Below are 19,651 nucleotides of genomic sequence, written 5' to 3'. Positions count from 1 at the left end.
TGGAGAGGTGCATGCTAGGCATAACGCGAAAGGAAAAAAGAGGAATGAGTAAATAAGGAAGCAGACAAGGGTTTTCGATGTAATAGAGTTCATTAAAAGTCTCAAATGGAGATGGGCTGGACACATAGCTCGAAGAAGAGACAATCGTTGGACAAATGTATCAGTGGTATCCAAGAGGTACAAAACGTCCGCAAGGTAGACCTAGAGGCCATTGGATCGATGAAATGATAAAGTTCTGTGGAAGTACTTGGCAAAGCAACGCACAGGAACGAGAGAAGTGGAATCAGCTTGGAGATTAGCGAGGCCTTCATCCAGCAGTGAATAGATTCAGGCTGATGATGATGACATAATAAAATTTAAAAAAAAAATGTGTTTTGCTTTGTTATATTATTTATACCTATAATTTTTTTAACTTATAAATTGTTTTATTTTGGCTAGGTAAAAAAGATACACAAAATATCTTTAGAGGCAGAAGGATGTAAATCCACACTACGTTTTTTTTTTTTTTTTTAGATATAAAATTGTATTCTATTTATTCCTTTCTTACATATTCCAGAGGTACTTTAATTGAATTGGAATACAAAAAATAATGATCTTTCTATGTATATTTTCTTGGAAGTTATTCCTATTATTGGAGTATTCGTTTAAAATAAAAATTGTTTTTTGGCTCTCCTGAACAATTGGGTATTTGGCACTTGCATCCGTCTGCCTCTGAGGTACAGATATAATCTATTCATTTCAATATAATATATTACGGCTTTCAATAAAGAGTGTCATGAATGAATATTAATTTTATTTTTTATCATTTCGAAATATTTTTTGTTGATTAAATACATAATTTTACCACATTTTAATAATTCAATAAAATATGCAAATGTCTAAATTTTAAATATTTGTTTACAAAATTTCAAGCATATGCATGCTTTTTTCCGGAAGCCGTATACTCATATAAGATCAGCCATACATAGATTCATATAGTAAGTGAATTCAAAATATTTATTATAACCATTATATAACAGGATATTTTTATAATTTGTTAGTTATAGTATTTTTTTTATCTAAGCCATTGAAAAGCAGATAAATAAATTATGATAAAAATAGTTAAGAATAATTAGAAAAAATACTTTAAATACCAAGATATACGAAATATATTTTAATTTGATATTACATTGTTACAAAATGATAACGTCAATCACCTCGAATGATTTGATCTCACGTGACCCATAAAATATAATATATAAAATAACTTACATGAGATCAAATTAAATTGAAGTGATTATTCATAGGTTACTTTGGATATTTGGAATTCGATAAATATACAAATATTGATAATCAAACAAATGGAAGTTTATATTTGTATGGCATATTATTTTTCCAGTGAAGTGTCCAGTAGAAAGATTAGTATTTTTTTTATCATTTACTGATAGTAAAAAATATATTGCAAATTAGTGACTGTGGAGAATTTTTTGATAGTTTTTCAAATAGTAGGCACCTATCAAAGATTGTTATATTTAAATGTACTAGAAGACTGTAGGCTGAATTTTTTACAAATAAAAAGTATGGAGCTGCAAAGAAAAGTCCATTTTTAACTTGCGATATCTTTGAATGTGTTAAGGAATATATGTTATTGATTAATCTAAAACTCTTGACCATGTGATAAATCGTAATAAAAGTGTCAGACAATCAAAAAAGGTGTCCATTGCATGTATTCTTCAAAATATCATAACATTGTCTGTAGTTACCAATTAAATTACATAAAAATGTTGTAGAATCTCTCTTAAGTACTTTATACAAAATGTGTAACTACACTTTATTTTATATTTATTACTATGTTTTTATTACCAAGCACAGTTTGAAATTGAATTATTTTAATCAAAATAGCCAATTTTTAAATGTAGTTATAGTTTCAATATTACAATATTATTATTCAATGAAATAACCTTGTACTCGTAATATTAAAGTGACCATTATTAAAATTTCTACTAATTTATTATTAATAACATCGATATTTAGCCTTTTAGGCTTCTGAGTTGGGTATACCTCCTCTAAATCATGTTGTGGCAGTTCCAATGCTGTGGTTTTCCACGATACTGCGGTCTCATCGATTCACAGTACCGACTAACCTATTCGTCACTTGACCTTTCTTTGAACTATAGAAAAGCTTGGACTATTTTTTGAAGATGTATAAATAGTCCAAATACCTATAATTCTGCGTTTATGTCGATAGTAAATTAATACAATATAGTTACACATTTAAGTAGCTACAAGTATCAGATGGTTAATATTCTAATCTTAAAAATATTTCTCATGTATCCAATAGTCGTATTTTAATACAAATTCTAAAAAAATAGTTAATTCGTTTGACCCGGAAAATTTTAGATAGTAATTTCGAATAGGTAAAGAAAACATATTAGCATACAAAATATGCGTGATATAGCAATTTCACTTGACATAGTGAATTGACTACGATAAGCCGTGATCAACCTGAGTCTCAGACAGCTAAGCGCTATATAAAATACACGATTAATTCCGTGGCAAACATGATTTTTTTGAGAACATTTAGTACACACAACTACTTGTCAAGGTAGGTAAAGAAGGATTGCTTTGATTTAGAGACAGCCAGCCAACCGCGTACATTGCTCATTTTTATTAATATTTTTTAATAATAATAAAATAAAAATCACCGGTTTACTCTTAAAATAAAATTATTACACCATGTAAGAAAGTATCAAAAACACGCCAAAATTCATAATATTACCTATACTGGCTACTTTGTCTTATACGTATCAAATATTTCACGAATACAATATGTAACTGATTAGTAACTGTGTATACCTTGGAGTAAGTGATGAAGAAAATTTTTGTGTAGAGCTGCCATACGTTGACGATGATACTATTTAAGATTATGAAAATGGAGGCAAAACAAATAGTTTCACTTCTGTCCCGTGTTTTATTATTAAATCATTATGATTTATGATTAAGAAATCATTTGTTTAGCCAATATATTTCTATACCTATCAATCATATCAAGTTTAGTTTGTATAGTGTATAAAATACTTTCGTTCTCTAATGTGAAGTAAATATTAATGCGTTTAGCTTCTTATGTGTATTTTTTTGTATATCAGTATGTATATGATATTCGTATCTAGTGTTTATCAATATATTATTTTATTTAAAGAAAAGACTAGATAATTTTAAATTTATTTACATGTTTATAAAAAATTCGAGCAAATAAACTGAAATCTCGAACGAAATTCACGTAATTTTCCCGGCATTCCTAACATCCCCCACTTTCCGTGAACCAATATCCGACATAAAAATTTCAGTATAAGCAGATCATTGGAGCGAGAACGGAAAACCGTTACAGCTTCTGGGATATGTTCAATAAATTTAAAATTTCACTCCCGCTTTGTAATGTGTAGCTCGTTCCCCTCTCGCCGAAGATTAATGCAGAAGAAAGTCTCTCCCGGTACACTTTTTATGGTCTTTTTTTCGTTGGAGTAGGAACAAATAGAACCAAGAGTACTTAGCTGCATATCAGAGATGAACTAGGTAATTTCACAATGTGCATAATATTGTCTCAACTATGTCAATTAATATTTTTAATTAACTTTTATTTAAAACTGAATATACTTAAAATTTCATTACATTATTGCATTGGCTACTCAAAATGATCTGAGCATTCTACGCCTGGGTTACAACTATGACGCAAATCAACCATTGGCATATCCAGCATATGCAGTTGACCGTATCACAGTTAACAGTCATCAATAATCGACGACTGTATAGCATTAGTATCAAATTCATGTCTAAATAAAACCCTTCTAAATACGTAATAAAAATAACCGGGATACAATGAAAAGTCAAAAGACAATAGGTAAGTAAATCAATTAGATATACGTTCATATTATCGTATATGATTCTAAAGTAGGTTAGCAAGTAGGTACTCATAATCCGTGCATTAACCAGTTATGCTACGAGCCTCCTATCTAATGACGACAATTTAAACTAGTAGGTCATATATGAAATGCTTATCAAATTGCGTTATTAATAACTATCGATTTTTGTGTACTAAATCAAGGAATATTAGTTACCTTAATTACTGACCGACGCCGTGCTCACGCCAAATATTTTTAGTTATAACGTCTACTTGAACTTACTAACAATTTTTAATAAACCATTTCTTTTTATTTATTTTAATAAAAATAAATGCTTTATTAATAATTTATTGTTAAATTGTCTGTAATTCTCTAGAATAATACGTCATTTTTTATCTCAATTCTATATGACCACCTCTTTTCGACATGTAAGCTCACGGTGAAATTTAATACGTACAATTCATATATATCTAACCATTGGTGGGTACGTTAACTTTCAACTGGCTACATGCGCTTGAGGCCTTAATCCCACGTTGTCACTGATCATACCTAAATTATATCAAAATTTCTGATGACTATGATGTAGATTTTTTTAAATTTGTAATTATGATTTTAATATTATTCAATTTGAAGGTGATGAAAAATTTTGGTGGTTTGATGCATATAACTAATTCTGATCCGCGCCTGATTACGCCTTCGTGTCTCACGTAGCGATCTTCTCTTGTTTTCGGTGGGCACAGCATTGCCCATACGAAACGCTTTCCAATACTGTGCGTACACACCGACGGAATATTTAAGCGATTATTTCACGCATGACCGAACATCGGTGACGAATGTTCCGCGCGCAGGTTAAGGAAAATGACTGAATTCTTACAGAGGGAACCAATGTTTGCTTAGAGACGTCCGATCACATTATTTATGGGGGTGATAGTTATGATAAATAGTGTCGGTCAAGCTTTTCTCAAAGAAAACAACATTTTTAACAACTGTTCTATACCTCATTCACTACGATAAAGCCACGTATATTCATACATTCTTATTTTACCACGTTTTTATTAGCTCGTATTCTTGTTTGTCCGGTACAGATTTTTTCTTGTGTGTCCAGAATAATTTTTTTCTTGTTTGTCCAAGATTTTTATTGGACGACTGAAGATTATTAACTAACTTCCCGACTAGCTAGACATTTGAAACTTTTAGAATAAATCAGAACACGACGACATGCATTCTTTTAATACCTACTTTTAGCCAGTTTTAAGCACTTATTTTCAGTTAATTGTGTTTTGTATGGAAAGTTATTATTGTTGGTTGCTAAGGGGGTCCTAGCAACTAAATTATTACTATATACGTGCGTTACTATGGAAATCAATATGAAATGTCAAAATGACATTTCAGTATTCTTTATTTATTCAGTATTTCTATTAAGTACAAAAAAAGTTTTTAATAATACATAGAATTGTCAAGTTTATATGATTCAACAGATAATTTAGAAACGTGGTATATAAAAAGCTCTTTTTATCTTGTAATTATTTTTAATTTTCAGTTAAATTGTGGAAAATTACTATTTAGACCCGTCTAGACTCTAGAGCAGTGTCTGCCATACTTTTTTACTTCACGGCACACTGATGAATGGGATTTGTTCCGCGGTACACCAAATAAAAATGCCTTAAAAATTAAATGTACGTAGGTACCTTATTAATATAAATAATGGAAACCACAGTGTAGGTAACAATTTTTTTAAATATTTTATCAACATATATTATGTATATAGGTGATAATAATTTTATTAGTGAGAAGGATGCAATTGATTTTTAGAAAAAATTCTGTCAAAACGCGTCTCTAAATTAGATAAACAAACACGTAACTCCTCATCTACCATCTGTAACCGCTCTATTTTTTTTTGATTTCATTTCCACGAGCGCTAAAAATCAAATTCGCAAATATACGACGATTCAAACGGCAACAGAGATTTAATTAATATTGTAGCCAATCGAGGATATTGACTCCAAAGCGATATTCAAAATGCTGATAACTCTAGTTCAGAAAATGGGGCTTTGTGCACAGGGTCGTTTTTTAGATGTATTAAAATTTCCTCCTCTGTTAGGGTCAGATTTGTACCGTCGAGTGTTGCGAATGGATTAATGAGCCACTGGTACATTATTTGATAATCAAGTGATGGAAAATACTTGAAAAATTGGAAAATGATACAGAAAGAAGTCCTAATGTCCTCTGCACTTCTGGCAAAATTTTAAATTTGTTTGAGGAAGCGTCTACACCTGAGAAGCAATCAAGCTGTGAGTTTTTAACTTTTCTGGTCTACGGGTCTAACTTGTCAGCAAAAGATTTTAATTTTACTGTAAATTTAACATGTTTAATTTCTCAAAAATATCATTAAGAAATGTTACTTCCAGCCACTAATTGTCCTGAATGAAGAAAATCATATTTCCTTTTGAGAGCCAATGTACTTCAGTATGAAGCAGCAAACACTTATAATCAGAATTCATATTTTCACACAGTAAAAGTGAAGTGAAAAATATTTATTTGAATATTTAGACGTTGAATTTATTTAAAATTGAAGAAAATTTAAATGTATAGGTAATATTTATAATTTGGAAGCTATTTCCTTCGCGGCACACCTGAGACTTCTTGCGGCACACAGTTTGGCAGACACTGCTCTAGAGCATTACTTTCGATGGCCGAGCGATACCGTGTCGGTTTATAAATTCGTGATTCGAACCAGGGGGAAATTTAGAACATGTATTTAGGCCCATAATAAACCAAATTATTTGGGCAAGTGGCTATAATCAATCTGTAGTAAAACAAAAACCTCTTCGCGAGGCGGCTAAGTTCACATCGGATTGTAGATCCAATTAAAAAATATCAAAAACAAAGTTTTTGAATCGGAATATAAATCTAAATTTAGATGAGTTTACTCGAAAATCAGAATAATTAGCAGTTTTTTATTTTTATCTTTAATTTTTAAATTATTTTACATTATCAAACATATTATGGTATTATTTGCCATACACGACACATATTTTCTCAGCTCAATAATTAGTTAGCTCAGTAATAAATCTAATAAATATCAAAACAATCAATTTTCCACTACAATACTGATGTAAATACTTTATAATGACAATAATATTAATAGTTAGCAACATTCATCAGAAGCTACATAGCTTCTAACAATACCCTAATGTTATATCAAATTATGTTAGGACTATTCGCTCAATGAACTAAATTTAATATACCTGGAAGAAAAGTACCATTATTAATTAAATAGTTAAGTAAATATTTAAAAGTACCACGACCATCACTTCATCCATTATACTTCAATTTTGGAACACAGGGTCGTGCCACTTTCCATGGACCAGCACCTCCCGCCATATGAGACATGTAGTGGTGCAATATTCGTTCATAATCAGCCAGGATCTATCCACCGATGAAAACATTCGTTATATTCTTCCACCTCTTTCCGTCAAACTACACAGGATAACACAGTGACTAATAAAAAAACTTCTCAATAATAAATGCCTTCAGCAATCAGGAAATTTCCAGACATAGTATAAACATTATCAATATGGTTATATCAACGCGAGTTAAGCTTCATAACTAATAAAGTAAATTATTCAGTAATGTATCCAGTAATGTGATACAATCTCAACTTATTTACTCTCGAAGATATATTCAGACAACCCATAATTTTAAATAAAATAATTACAAGATAAAAAGAACTTTTTGCACACAACGTTTTTAAATTTTCAGTTGAATCATATAAACTTGACTAACTAGAACGATCAAAAAAAAGTGTACTTGATAGAAATATTACTGAGATGTCATTTTGATTTCCATAGTAACGCACGTATATTATACGCTTTCGCTGCTGAATAGATAATGAGATTTTAATTGCCCCCTTTAAAATGCACGTTAATTACATCGATCGGCCGCCTGGTCATTACGCACCGTGTGCGTCTTCCGCGTCCAAAGTATTAATAATTTAGTTGCTAGGACCCCAGACCCAGCAACCAATAATGGTGTCGAAATAACTTTTCATACAAAACAGAAATAACTGAAAATGAATTCAATTCTACTTAAAGATCGCTAAAAGTATTAAAAAAAGGCATTGGCATCGTGTTCTGATATATTCTAAAAGTTTCAAATGCCTAGCTAGTTGGGAAGTTAGTTAAAAATCGATTGCAAGATTTGTACCGGACATAGAACCACCGGACAAATAAGAATACGAGCTAGGAAAAACGTTGTAAAATAGTTAGTTGATCACAAAAAACTGTTGTTAGTTAGTTAGTGAATAATATCAGATTATGTCATATACAAACATTGATAAAAATATAGTCAACGATATAATTAATTATTTTCTTTGAAGTATAGTTTCATCAAGTATAATTAAAATAAATAATATCTTTGATAATAAGTCATAATCACATCTTAGCCTCAAAAAACCTTTTCAATTCATCTGATGAGATGGTTTATTTATTTTATTAATCTGCACTAAATGGGAATATTTTTCAAAACTTTCTTCTACCAAATAGTTAGTGTATTAAATAAAGAATATTATAATAATAGATTGTTGTGTGTTATTTATTTGAATAAAAAATAAATTAGTTTAATAACTAATATTTTTTTTTAATATGCGTCCATGTTATTATGTTATGAAATATTTCAGAATTTAAAATACTTATATATTTTTGGATAACATGGTTATACCTACATATAATCAAGTATAATAGATGATTCGTACTTAATTTTAATGGTACGCCATGGTTATTAGTGTATAACATAAAAATTCTACAAGGCGTAGAGCGCCGTAGCACTAGCCAAACGTAGTCGTAGAGGCAAGCAGTAAAAGCCGTAAACGCCGGCCGTAACGACGCTCTACGACCGTTTGATTTGGGCATCTTGCGGTCTCTTATTTGGTAGGGGGACACAGACGCATCCCAGCGAGTCGTGCGCTCGTTTGAGAAACAATTATTGTCTGTATCTACGTATTATGTGTAACGTCCCGTTAAATATATGTAAAATAAATGCATGAGTTTTGTAACATCGGTGGATGCTAAATTCGAGTAAGCATGTTTACGTAATAATATGGCAGGAATAAGTTTAAATAGACTTCAATACTGTATTAATATTCTTATATTTTAAATACTTATATTTAAAAGACTTTAAGAGAAACAAAAGTCGACCATGATGTCTTTTGTCAAATCGAAGTAAACCAAAGAGTATGCCTCAAGAGACTTTAACCTAGCGTGCATATCTGACTACTAAATACCATCTACAGTATTTATACAGTGGAACAACTAGGGGATACTGGCATCACTTGAGAAGACATAAATTTACTGAAAAATGATATAACTCTTACACTATATACAGTACCTCATGACCAAACCTTTACAAATAAAATTAAGTTACTTCTTTATCCAAGACTGACGAAATGAAACCAATGTAATCGAGAGTTAAGCTCAAAAATCTGCATAAAAATTTCACAGACATCATTCATCTCATTGTAAAACTTGAGTGGCAGAGAACCAACCACGATATAGAACATAATATGCTAGGTGAGAAAAAACTGCTCTAGAATAGAGACATCGAACAACACATCTAAGTATTCTATCATGACAGATGGGTACCAGAAAGTCTGATCTTATAGTTGACCGTTTTGAAGATTGGTCCATAGCCCGAAACAACTGTCAAAATAAATTACTTATATAGAATAGAATTTAAAAAATAGATTTGTTTTAAACCCATTAATCATAACTACCTACGTGAAATTATCATTTTGTATAATTTTAAATTGGTATTCATATTAATTTCGGAAAGCTGAATAATTTTGTTTTAATATACGCACATATTTTATCAATATCGCAGTTAAAACATATTTCTAATTTATAGACATGGGACTGTAATAATTATATTTCTAAAATTATAATGCAAATTAATTTTATCTCTCCACTGTGAGATATAATAAATAGTTTTACTACTAAAATACGGTTGTAGAATATTAAATCAAAAAAGTTTGATAGTGTGCAAAAAATTATGCCCCATTTATAAAAAGTAATATCTTTGTGTATAAACACATATACTGAGTAGGTAAACTATTTATGAAACACTATTTTCTGTTATAAAATTCACTTTATTAGTTTTTTTATATAATGAAAACAATATCATGATAAATAAAATTATACCAGAAAAAACACTGAACATTTTTTTTACTTGGTTATTATATAAATTTTCTTCTTTGCTACGTAACATGTCGTTATCTTAGCACCGCCTCTATTAAATAAAAAAAAGCAAAAGCCTTACATTTTTATTAGGTCAAGAGTTTCTTATTTCATCGGCTTAGTGCTGCCTCCCCAATTAATTTACAAGGGTCAACTGTGTCTTTATGCTCGTTTACTCGTGTTTATAGAAGGGTTGAGGCTGTTTATTGAAATAATATTTTTGTTACTTTCTCTGCGATATAATAAACACTTGTTCATTTTCTGTTTAATTTTATCGCATTGCTAAAAAACGTGGGTATACATATAAACATAACAATAAACATAAATGTAAAAATAGTTGATAACTTAATATTATCATAAAGAAATAACTGACAATAATTTTATAAAATTAATCGTATCACTTGGCATTCATCACGTGACGTTTTGTCGGTTATTCAATTTTTATTGATTCTGGTTCTTTAAATACTTTTACATCGTATTTATATTCATAAACTATTTAATCCAGCTCCGTTTGTTAGTAAAATCGTATTATTTATTAAGTAATACTTATAATATATATATATTAATAAGTAATACTGATTATTAAGTAAATTATATTTATTTAATCGTTATTTGCATTTGCTAGTTATTTTATTATTAAGCCAGCGGTTGATTACAATGTCAATTATATTCGCCAGTCGTAAGTTTTCAATTTTTCAACGAACTGTAAGTAATATTTTTTTTAAATATTTTTAATTTAATCATTATTTGCTTTTTTTGATTATATACTATTAAGTTTGAAAAAAAGAAAATGTTCTATTTGTAATTTATTCTAAATGTGGTCAACGGGGTTTTTACGATTATCTCAAAATAGAAAATTATTGAAGTTACCGACTTTTTAAATAACAGCATCATGTATAAAAAAATATTTTACACACATTTTTAAAAATGATTTTAAATTAAAATAAAAAATTACAATAATTTTGAAAAAAAATATGTTACATAATATAAATTTCAAATTTGGTAATATTATGTGTTTATAATTTAAGTATTTATGAATAATAAATACATAGTAATATATTAATAATTATATTATTATGTACCTATTTACATTTCATAAATTATAAACACATAACATTTTTACTTTTACTGGCATATTTTTTTTTGTAGGATAGGTATGTGATACGAACCACCTAAAACAAACATTTTTTAAATTTCTTAATTTCAATAATATATGTCGTCTGGAAGCATTTAAATTTAGAGTGCATCTTGCATATCCGATGGACAAATATGGTCGCTGTAAAACAAATAATCGATTTCCATTGTGAAATGGCACACAGTTACTTATCTTGGGCGCTCCTTTAGAGAATGAAACAAGCTTCGACTGCAAGCCATACAGAAGTAAACAATAGAGGGATAGAGAAGATTTTGTTTTAGGCAATTGCTATAGCTGAGAAATATTAGCGACTTAATTGTAATTATAAAAGACGAAGAAGTATTTCACATAATAAATTAGTTACCAATATCCAGGAGACCTAATATAACCTAATACGGTATGATTTTATAAACTCGACTGTCTGTACATAGCTAATAAATGCATCATTAAAATATTATATATAATTTAATATTCAAGTTAATAAAATGATTATTTAAGATTATTAAGATTTGCAAGATAATGCAAAGTGTAAATCCATCCCTGTCGCGAAGCTAACATTGTCAGAGCCCCCCTGGTGAGTGGCGCAGTACCTTCGGGTCTTCGATAACGTCGTTACTCGGGCGGCCATGCACAAGGCCCGTTCATTAGGACCAGTTAGTTACAGGCAAGTTGGTCGGACGTCGTGCGTGACCTGCCATTCTCGCCTGCCCAGCCGCCCTACGACCCCCAATCCCGATCATTGTCTTTCCTCGATAGTTTGAATAGATGAATTGAGTTTTTTAGAATAAATATTAATATTAATTATTTTTAATATGAAGTATCTTTCTTGGCGTTTTTTTATTCATCCATTATACAAAATTTTGCTTATTATCTTGCAATTTTTATCTATATACTACATTATCTTCAAAGTATATGAAGACATGTGTGACGATTATTTGATACCACGTCAAAAAAATATAATATGTTATTTTAATATGCATTTTATCAAGAGAACTCAATAGGTTTGACGAACTGACAATAAATCTTCGTAAAATAAAATAATATTATTGAAAAAACATAGTATGTTACTTACCAGCTTATGCTTAAAACATTTTATGTTACGTAACAACTTATACTTACCTCAGAGTAAACATTGTATTATATTTAATTTATCACATAATATAAATATTATTATTATACTGTATTATATAATTTACTTTTTTTTATTCAGTTTTTTTTCTAGAATCAATTAGACAAAAAAAATATGGCTACTGCCAATCGTCGAAAAATTGCATCCTTCTAGAATGAGAAGCACCATTTACCAACTCATAATGTATGAAAATATAGGGAAATGTAGTGGCAGCAGAAGCGTGGTGAGAAAGAAATTCTACGCAACCTCCGTAAGTGACTAAATTTCCTAGGTATTGGGGATCTAATAGGACCAGATCAGGATACGGAAGTGGACCGACCAGCGGCCGCTGGTCTAATGTCATACAAGTGCACTGCACTGCTTGCATTGCTATGAAACATCGTTCAACATCGTGAATCATATTTTTTCTTCATAGGTTTTTAATATTATCGCTCAAACTGATTTAACAGTGAAGATAAAAATAATTTTGCTACCTACCGCATTTCTGGAAAATTAATATTTCATTATCCTGTGTGTTGACTAAACGCGAAATGATGTCGGTTATTTATAATATAGAAAATTATTATTTCATGAATTCTAGTAATAAGTTAATAAATCTTAATACTATTTCACAAAGTGCAGTTTCATAATAATCATTATTCACACAGTGTACAAATTGCTAAAGATACATAATGTACTTATATAGAATAAGGTGGTTTCCGTTAAAAGTAAGAGGTATTTTATAAGAGATACAATCGTTTCTTAAAACTAATCCAAAAGTCGCATCATGTTTTATTAAAAATATAAAATATACAGGTAATTTCCCAAATGTCAATAATGTTTTGTCAAATCAAAAACAACGCCGAATTGATTTCATTTTTCAATAAGGTAAGTTTCCAGCGCACCCTCAAAAATTATAATCCAAAAAATCACCAGCCGCCACTGGTACCGACTACAAGTTAATCGCCAACCTTTGATAGAAGACGGTTCTACAAAATATGTAAATACGAGTGGTGTCAAAACTCAAAATTATTTATCTAAATAAATATAGATTACAATTTGAAATAATATAGGTAGGTATATGTTCTTGAACTCTCTATCTTAAAATCTCTCATAGTATTCTAGGTAAGAATATTCCTGCATATTGAAAAATACAGAGGGAGGTATGAAAAGTATAAATATACGTAGATATAACTTGAATTCTCTAATAATACTATGTGTGTTTTGAACTAGAGACTATTAGTATGAACGAATTTAAAATAAATACTTACAAGATAAAAAGAACTTTTTATATACAACGTTTTTAAATTTTCTGTTGAATCATATAAATTTGACTTGACTAGCTTAAACGATCAAAAAAATTTGTACTTGATAGAAATAATACTGAAATGTCATATTGATTTCTATAGGAACGCACGTATATATTAATATTAATAATTTAGTTGTATGGACCCACTTAGCAACCAATAATAGTTTTACTTTTTACGGATTTCTTCCGAAATAACTTTTCATACAAAACAGAATTAACTGAAAATTAAATCAATTCTACTTAAAGATGGCTAAAAGTATTAAAAAATGCATTGGCATCGTGTTCTGATATATTCTAAAAGTTTCAAATGTCTAGCTAGTCGAGAAGTTAATTAAAAATCGATTGCAAGATTTGTACCGGACAAATAAGAATACGAGCTAAGAAAAACGTTGTAAGTAATAAAATGTACTGATTTATACAATAAACAAAATTTATTTAATATATTCAACCATGACTAAAAAGTTTATATGTATTTATATTGAATATTATATTTATTAAATTGCCATTAACATAATACATATTTAAGGTTTAATGAAACAGGAGACTTTTAAAAATACGAATCTACTTAAATAAAAACGAGTTTCAAAACGATAACCTTATAATATATAGCATAAAACATAAAAAACAGAGATATCAAGTGTATAGTAGGTAAATTGCTGATCGAGTTAATGTGATTATTATAACGGAATATAATACAAAAAAAAATAAAGTTTAACCCATCGTAAATAGGTCATCGCCGTAGGTGAGAATTTTTCACTACGGATCGCATCAATGTTATAATAATTATAATGTAGTGTCAAAGAGCTGGTGTGAGTTTAATATAAGGTCTTGTTTATTATATTACAATCTAGAAAGAAATTATCAAGAATATTGTATAAACTACACAACCTACTGGAAATAATATATTTAATAATAATGTTCGTCAAACTTACAACTTGCAAATGTTTTAAAATAACCTAATCAGAGTTTTACGGGATTTAATTAAATTTCCCTTTGAAGACGGCTTAAAACATTTGCAATGTTTAAACAAACAATTACCCGCGAACAAGAGTAGCGAGACTGCAATATCAAATGTAATTTAATTTACACACAAACTCGGCGTCTTATTCTCTACAGGAAGACGATTAAATATTTGAATTCGGCTCGCTGGCTTCATACTATCTTGTAAGGCAACAAGTTTTCCCAAGTTCTCGTCAAAGTTAACCTTGTGTTATGCGTGACATGAGTGCATGAACGTTTGCAGCAAATCATTAAAAAATATGCCAAATTTACTAAAACCAATCCTTTATTTGGAAAAAAAAATACGTAAAAAATTGTCACTCTCTCAAACCAAACGGACCAAAACAACCCGTACGTTATGAGTAAAAATTAAAAGTAATTTTAGGTATGTTGTAAATCATATTTTATAGAAAGTCCAAATTATGAACACAATTTGCAATTTTTATCAAAATTAACGTCAAATTACGTACCGCGCCGGTCGTTAACTCATTATCTCATTTTTATTTTTTTAATAATTTTTGACGTCTAAATTAGGGGGCAATTGAAACGATTTTTTTTCTTGTAATACACACGCACGATGGCCGCGTGGCGTAAGCGCCGTGTCGAGGGTCCCAGGTTCGAATCCTGGGTCTGGCAAGTACACGTCATATTGTTTATCAATTTGTGTATGAGTCAGAGTATGGAGCTAATAGGCTGAGCAAGTGGCTGACATCCATTTCTCGTAAAAATAAAATCTGTTAATACTAACCTCTACTCTGTGGAGGCCCATACGATCCTATTAGGATCGGACATGGTCCAAAGAAAGAAAAAAAGAAGAAGATATTTAATTTCATTTTTTCTGTATGTATAACACAATTAACAACATTTAAATCTTTATCAAACGGTATTTAAAATTAAGAACATATGTACTATAAATATATTAAAGATTAAAGGGTACAGGGAAAACAAAATATGTATTGTTATTTTTAAAGAAACGGTGTACCTATGTCATTCTAAGCAGGTTTCAGTGGAAAAAATGTTGGTATTTTGTCATAATGTTAATCGTTATTTCCATGCACATTTATCTCTATGTAAGTGAACAATGTACGAGTTTTCTCAGTAAGGATGAACAGTGCATTTTATTATAAAAGTATACCGATAGTAATTATATTATGTGTTTTTTTAAATATAATATACCTACCTACATATTTGTTAAGCATTTGCCAATATTTCGCTAAAGAAAATAATTTTAGTTTCAATAATAAACGATCGTGCAATATTTAAGTTATCTTCAATACGGCACACTTGCAAACCGCTATCTTAGAACCAAACTATAGTATCTCTAAAAAAACAGTTTTGAGTTAATTATACAATTTGTATAACTATTTAATCCTCGATCCAACGGTTAAACGTTCGTATTCGTATTAAATGCCATTTGGGATTTACTCATAAAAATAAGGTCTTATTGTTTTATATCGATATGCACTGGAGTATTTAAACAATAACAACATAAATATTATCTTCTATACAGCATTTAATTTTTATAATTATTTAGACGTTTTCAATTTTTTAACTTCGTTAACTTCATGACTTTAGTAGGTAGGGTACATGCAGGGTATGGTGACTATGGGTCTTGCAAGCAGATAACGCATAAAATCCCTAAATATCTAGAGTGTTGAACTTTTGAGGCTTGAATAAACTGATGCTACTGGAATTCGGAACCGGATATGCATATGTATACTTAACTTAAAACCTGCTACTGAGACCAAATTATAAACTATGCCATGAAGCAAAATATAGTAAATAATTGATATATTATATAGGTATCTTATTAAGAAACATTAAAAATAAATATTTGTTTATGAGATATTTATGTTACACTCAATCCAAATTTGTATTTCAAATGACTAGAATATACATGCTGTCTTGCTTTGACATTCCTCTGACCACTATCAATAGAATTTAACACAGTACCACGTGGTATCTAATATAAACATATGTTGTAAATACGATGTTACGTTTTACAACCGTCGGTGGCATTTTAAGTTTAGTGGTTCATAGTTTGGATTAGTGGTATTCCGACAATGCTATTAATTAAGAAAAAAAATATTTTATTACCCATAGTTAAACTACGAGATTAACTGATTTATGAATGCTATAAACGTCAAAAATAGTCAGATAAATGTAACATAGTCAAAAAACAAGGAGAGCATGACCAATTTAACTGTCTGACTTTTGATGGCGTAAAGACAATGTAATATATTATATATTTTTTAAATATAATATATTATAGTAAAAAAATTTTTTTTTTTAAATTATCTGAAGTGACAATGATGGTAACTTTCAAGAAGTTTCACGCTTTTGTTTTTATTTATGTGTATATAATAATATGCTAGAAGGGTAAATTTAATATATTTTAAAATTGCTTTTTAATATTAAACGTTTCAAAAGCGTTCTTCGTCCGTAGGAATCCCTTTGTCCCCAGTACTTTGATACAATGATAATATTGAAGCGCGTCAAGTTGGTTTTTTTACACTCGAACAACAACCAACTGATGTCATAACATAAGGCGAGGCAGAGAAACGGGAGGAGTGACTTGTTCGCAAAATAAATTCTCTCAAATAAATTAAATAAACAGCGCGCGAGAGAGAGAGAGACCAGTTTGCCAGGGTAAAACTAAAACAACAGAAAGAAAGAATAATATCCTCGCTGATATACATTCACAGAGCTTCTATGAAATAAAAAGGGTAAGACTTTAATGCTGTCAAATAGATAAAACAACTTTATTAAAGAACGCTTCGTGAGATTATTATTTTTCGTATTTATCCAACAGAAAAATCACACTTTCCTAATAGGTACAATAACAATCTGAGGGAATACGAAATAAATATCCATAGTAATAAATAATACTCAAATATAATATATTATATTAACTCTGGACATATTTATGGAATAATAGATAATTGCTGAACAAATACAATCATACATGCGTTACCTTAAGGCAGGGGTCGGCAAACCGCGGCTCGCGAGCCACATGCGGCTCTTTGGGTATTGGCGTGCGGCTCTTTGCCAAATTCCCAATTCATAATTTTTACAAAAACTTTTGCAAAATTCAAAATTTTTATTTTTCATCATTGATTTGTACACTTATTATATTATTTATAATGACATTATCACAAGACTAATTCTTCCTCCGTGATGGTTGATGCAAAAAGGTATGATTGTTTGACACGAGCACTTTTGAAATACAATTTTATTAGTGGATTTAACAAGCAAAGAGTTATGGAGCTCCAAATTTGTAGGTCTTGCCATCAAAATTGAGGATTTGGAGAAAGAAAAATGCAATTTAATTTCACAACACAAGTGGAGCGCTCTAAAAGATCGACATAAGGTAGATACTACGATTTTTAATACATGGAATAGCTTTCCTAACTCATATTTGAGTGAACAATCATTTTCAAACATGAACAATATAAATAGCATTTAGAGAAGCCAAATAACCGATGAGAATTTGGAGTCGCGCCCGAAATTAAAAAACTACAAGTTACATACCAAACATACAGAAACTCTCCAAAGGAATGTAAGGAAGGTCATTGTTCACATTAGTTTTAAAGAATGCGTGAAAATTGTATTTACCTAATTTTTATTCTGTAAAAATTATATTTATAATTTCAACAATAAAAACATATTATATTTAGATACGTTTGTTTTATTTGGGAAATCTTCTTCGCTTAATAAATAAACAATTATAAAATGTAATTAATTCATTTAAATAAATCATATATATGTTACGTCGATTGTGCGAAATTGAATATTACATGAAACGGGCAAAATTTTGCCTAAATCATGAAAAATGCAAGCCCGTTACCTTATTCATGAATTAGACAAAATATCTGGAGAGTGCGTGAATTCGGCAGTAATTTTTCTGTCTAGTTCATGTCTTGGACAAATTAGATAGTAACGCTACGGTGGTATTTTTTGCAACTTAACTAAATGTATCAAAATGCTCGTGCATTGGTCAAAATGTACATATATTATCTATGGTCAAAATAGATGATCGCGCTCTGGTGGTATTTTTTGCAACTAATCAAACTAAACAAATGTCATTGATTATAATATAAAAATATACCAATCAATATGTAACTGCAATGACTTTCATATCTATTTACTATGCGCAAAGAAATCTTGAACTATAATATGATAACGGAAGAATTTTATTGAAAAGTATTTTCGTGATTTGATTCGTGCTTGGTCGATTGAATGTTTGTGATAGTTTGTTGACACTTGATAGCTAACCTCAAAATGGACATTCAGTTGAATACTTTAATTCAGAATTACAAAACCAAACCTAATCTAACCTAACCTAACCTAACATAATAATAATAATATTATATTATATCCAATTATAACTAATAAAACCATCCGTATTAAATTTACTTTTTCTTCTGTCATGTTGACAGTTCAAGAATTCTATACCCTGGCGAATTCATGTACCCAGCAGAAAATTTACCTAATTCATGAATAAGGCAACAGGCTTGACTTTTACATGAATTAGCCAAAATTTTGGCCATTTCATGTAATAGTCAATTTCGCACATTCGGTGTAACATATATACAAATATACGTATGGCTCTCGAAATTTTTTTAACCGCTGTGCCACTCGTATTTGGCTCCTTTGGTCCAAAAGTTTGCCGATCCCTGCCTTAAGGTAATAAAACGGCCACAAGGCCGCTTTAAAACCCCTTGACTTGATGATCTGATTCAATTTCCAAGCCGAATCCAAAGTTACTGATGATTATAATCATATTAAATCAATATTTAAATTTTATTGCTATCGATCGACCAGTATACGTTGTCAATTATTGAGTGAGAGCGCCAATCGCTTACATTTGACAATATATATTATCATTCAATACGTTTTATAATACGGCGAGCTTAGTTTTAAATTTTAATACCTGACGATTTATGACGGTATATCTACAAGATGTTAGAAGACGTCAGAATGTACCTACTT

This window comes from Rhyacophila brunnea, unplaced genomic scaffold, assembly GCF_057557595.1.
Source record: "Rhyacophila brunnea isolate RB1 unplaced genomic scaffold, BYU_Rbru_1.0 scaffold_8, whole genome shotgun sequence".
NCBI classification, from domain to species: domain Eukaryota; kingdom Metazoa; phylum Arthropoda; class Insecta; order Trichoptera; family Rhyacophilidae; genus Rhyacophila; species Rhyacophila brunnea.
This window is presented reverse-complemented; position numbering follows the sequence as displayed.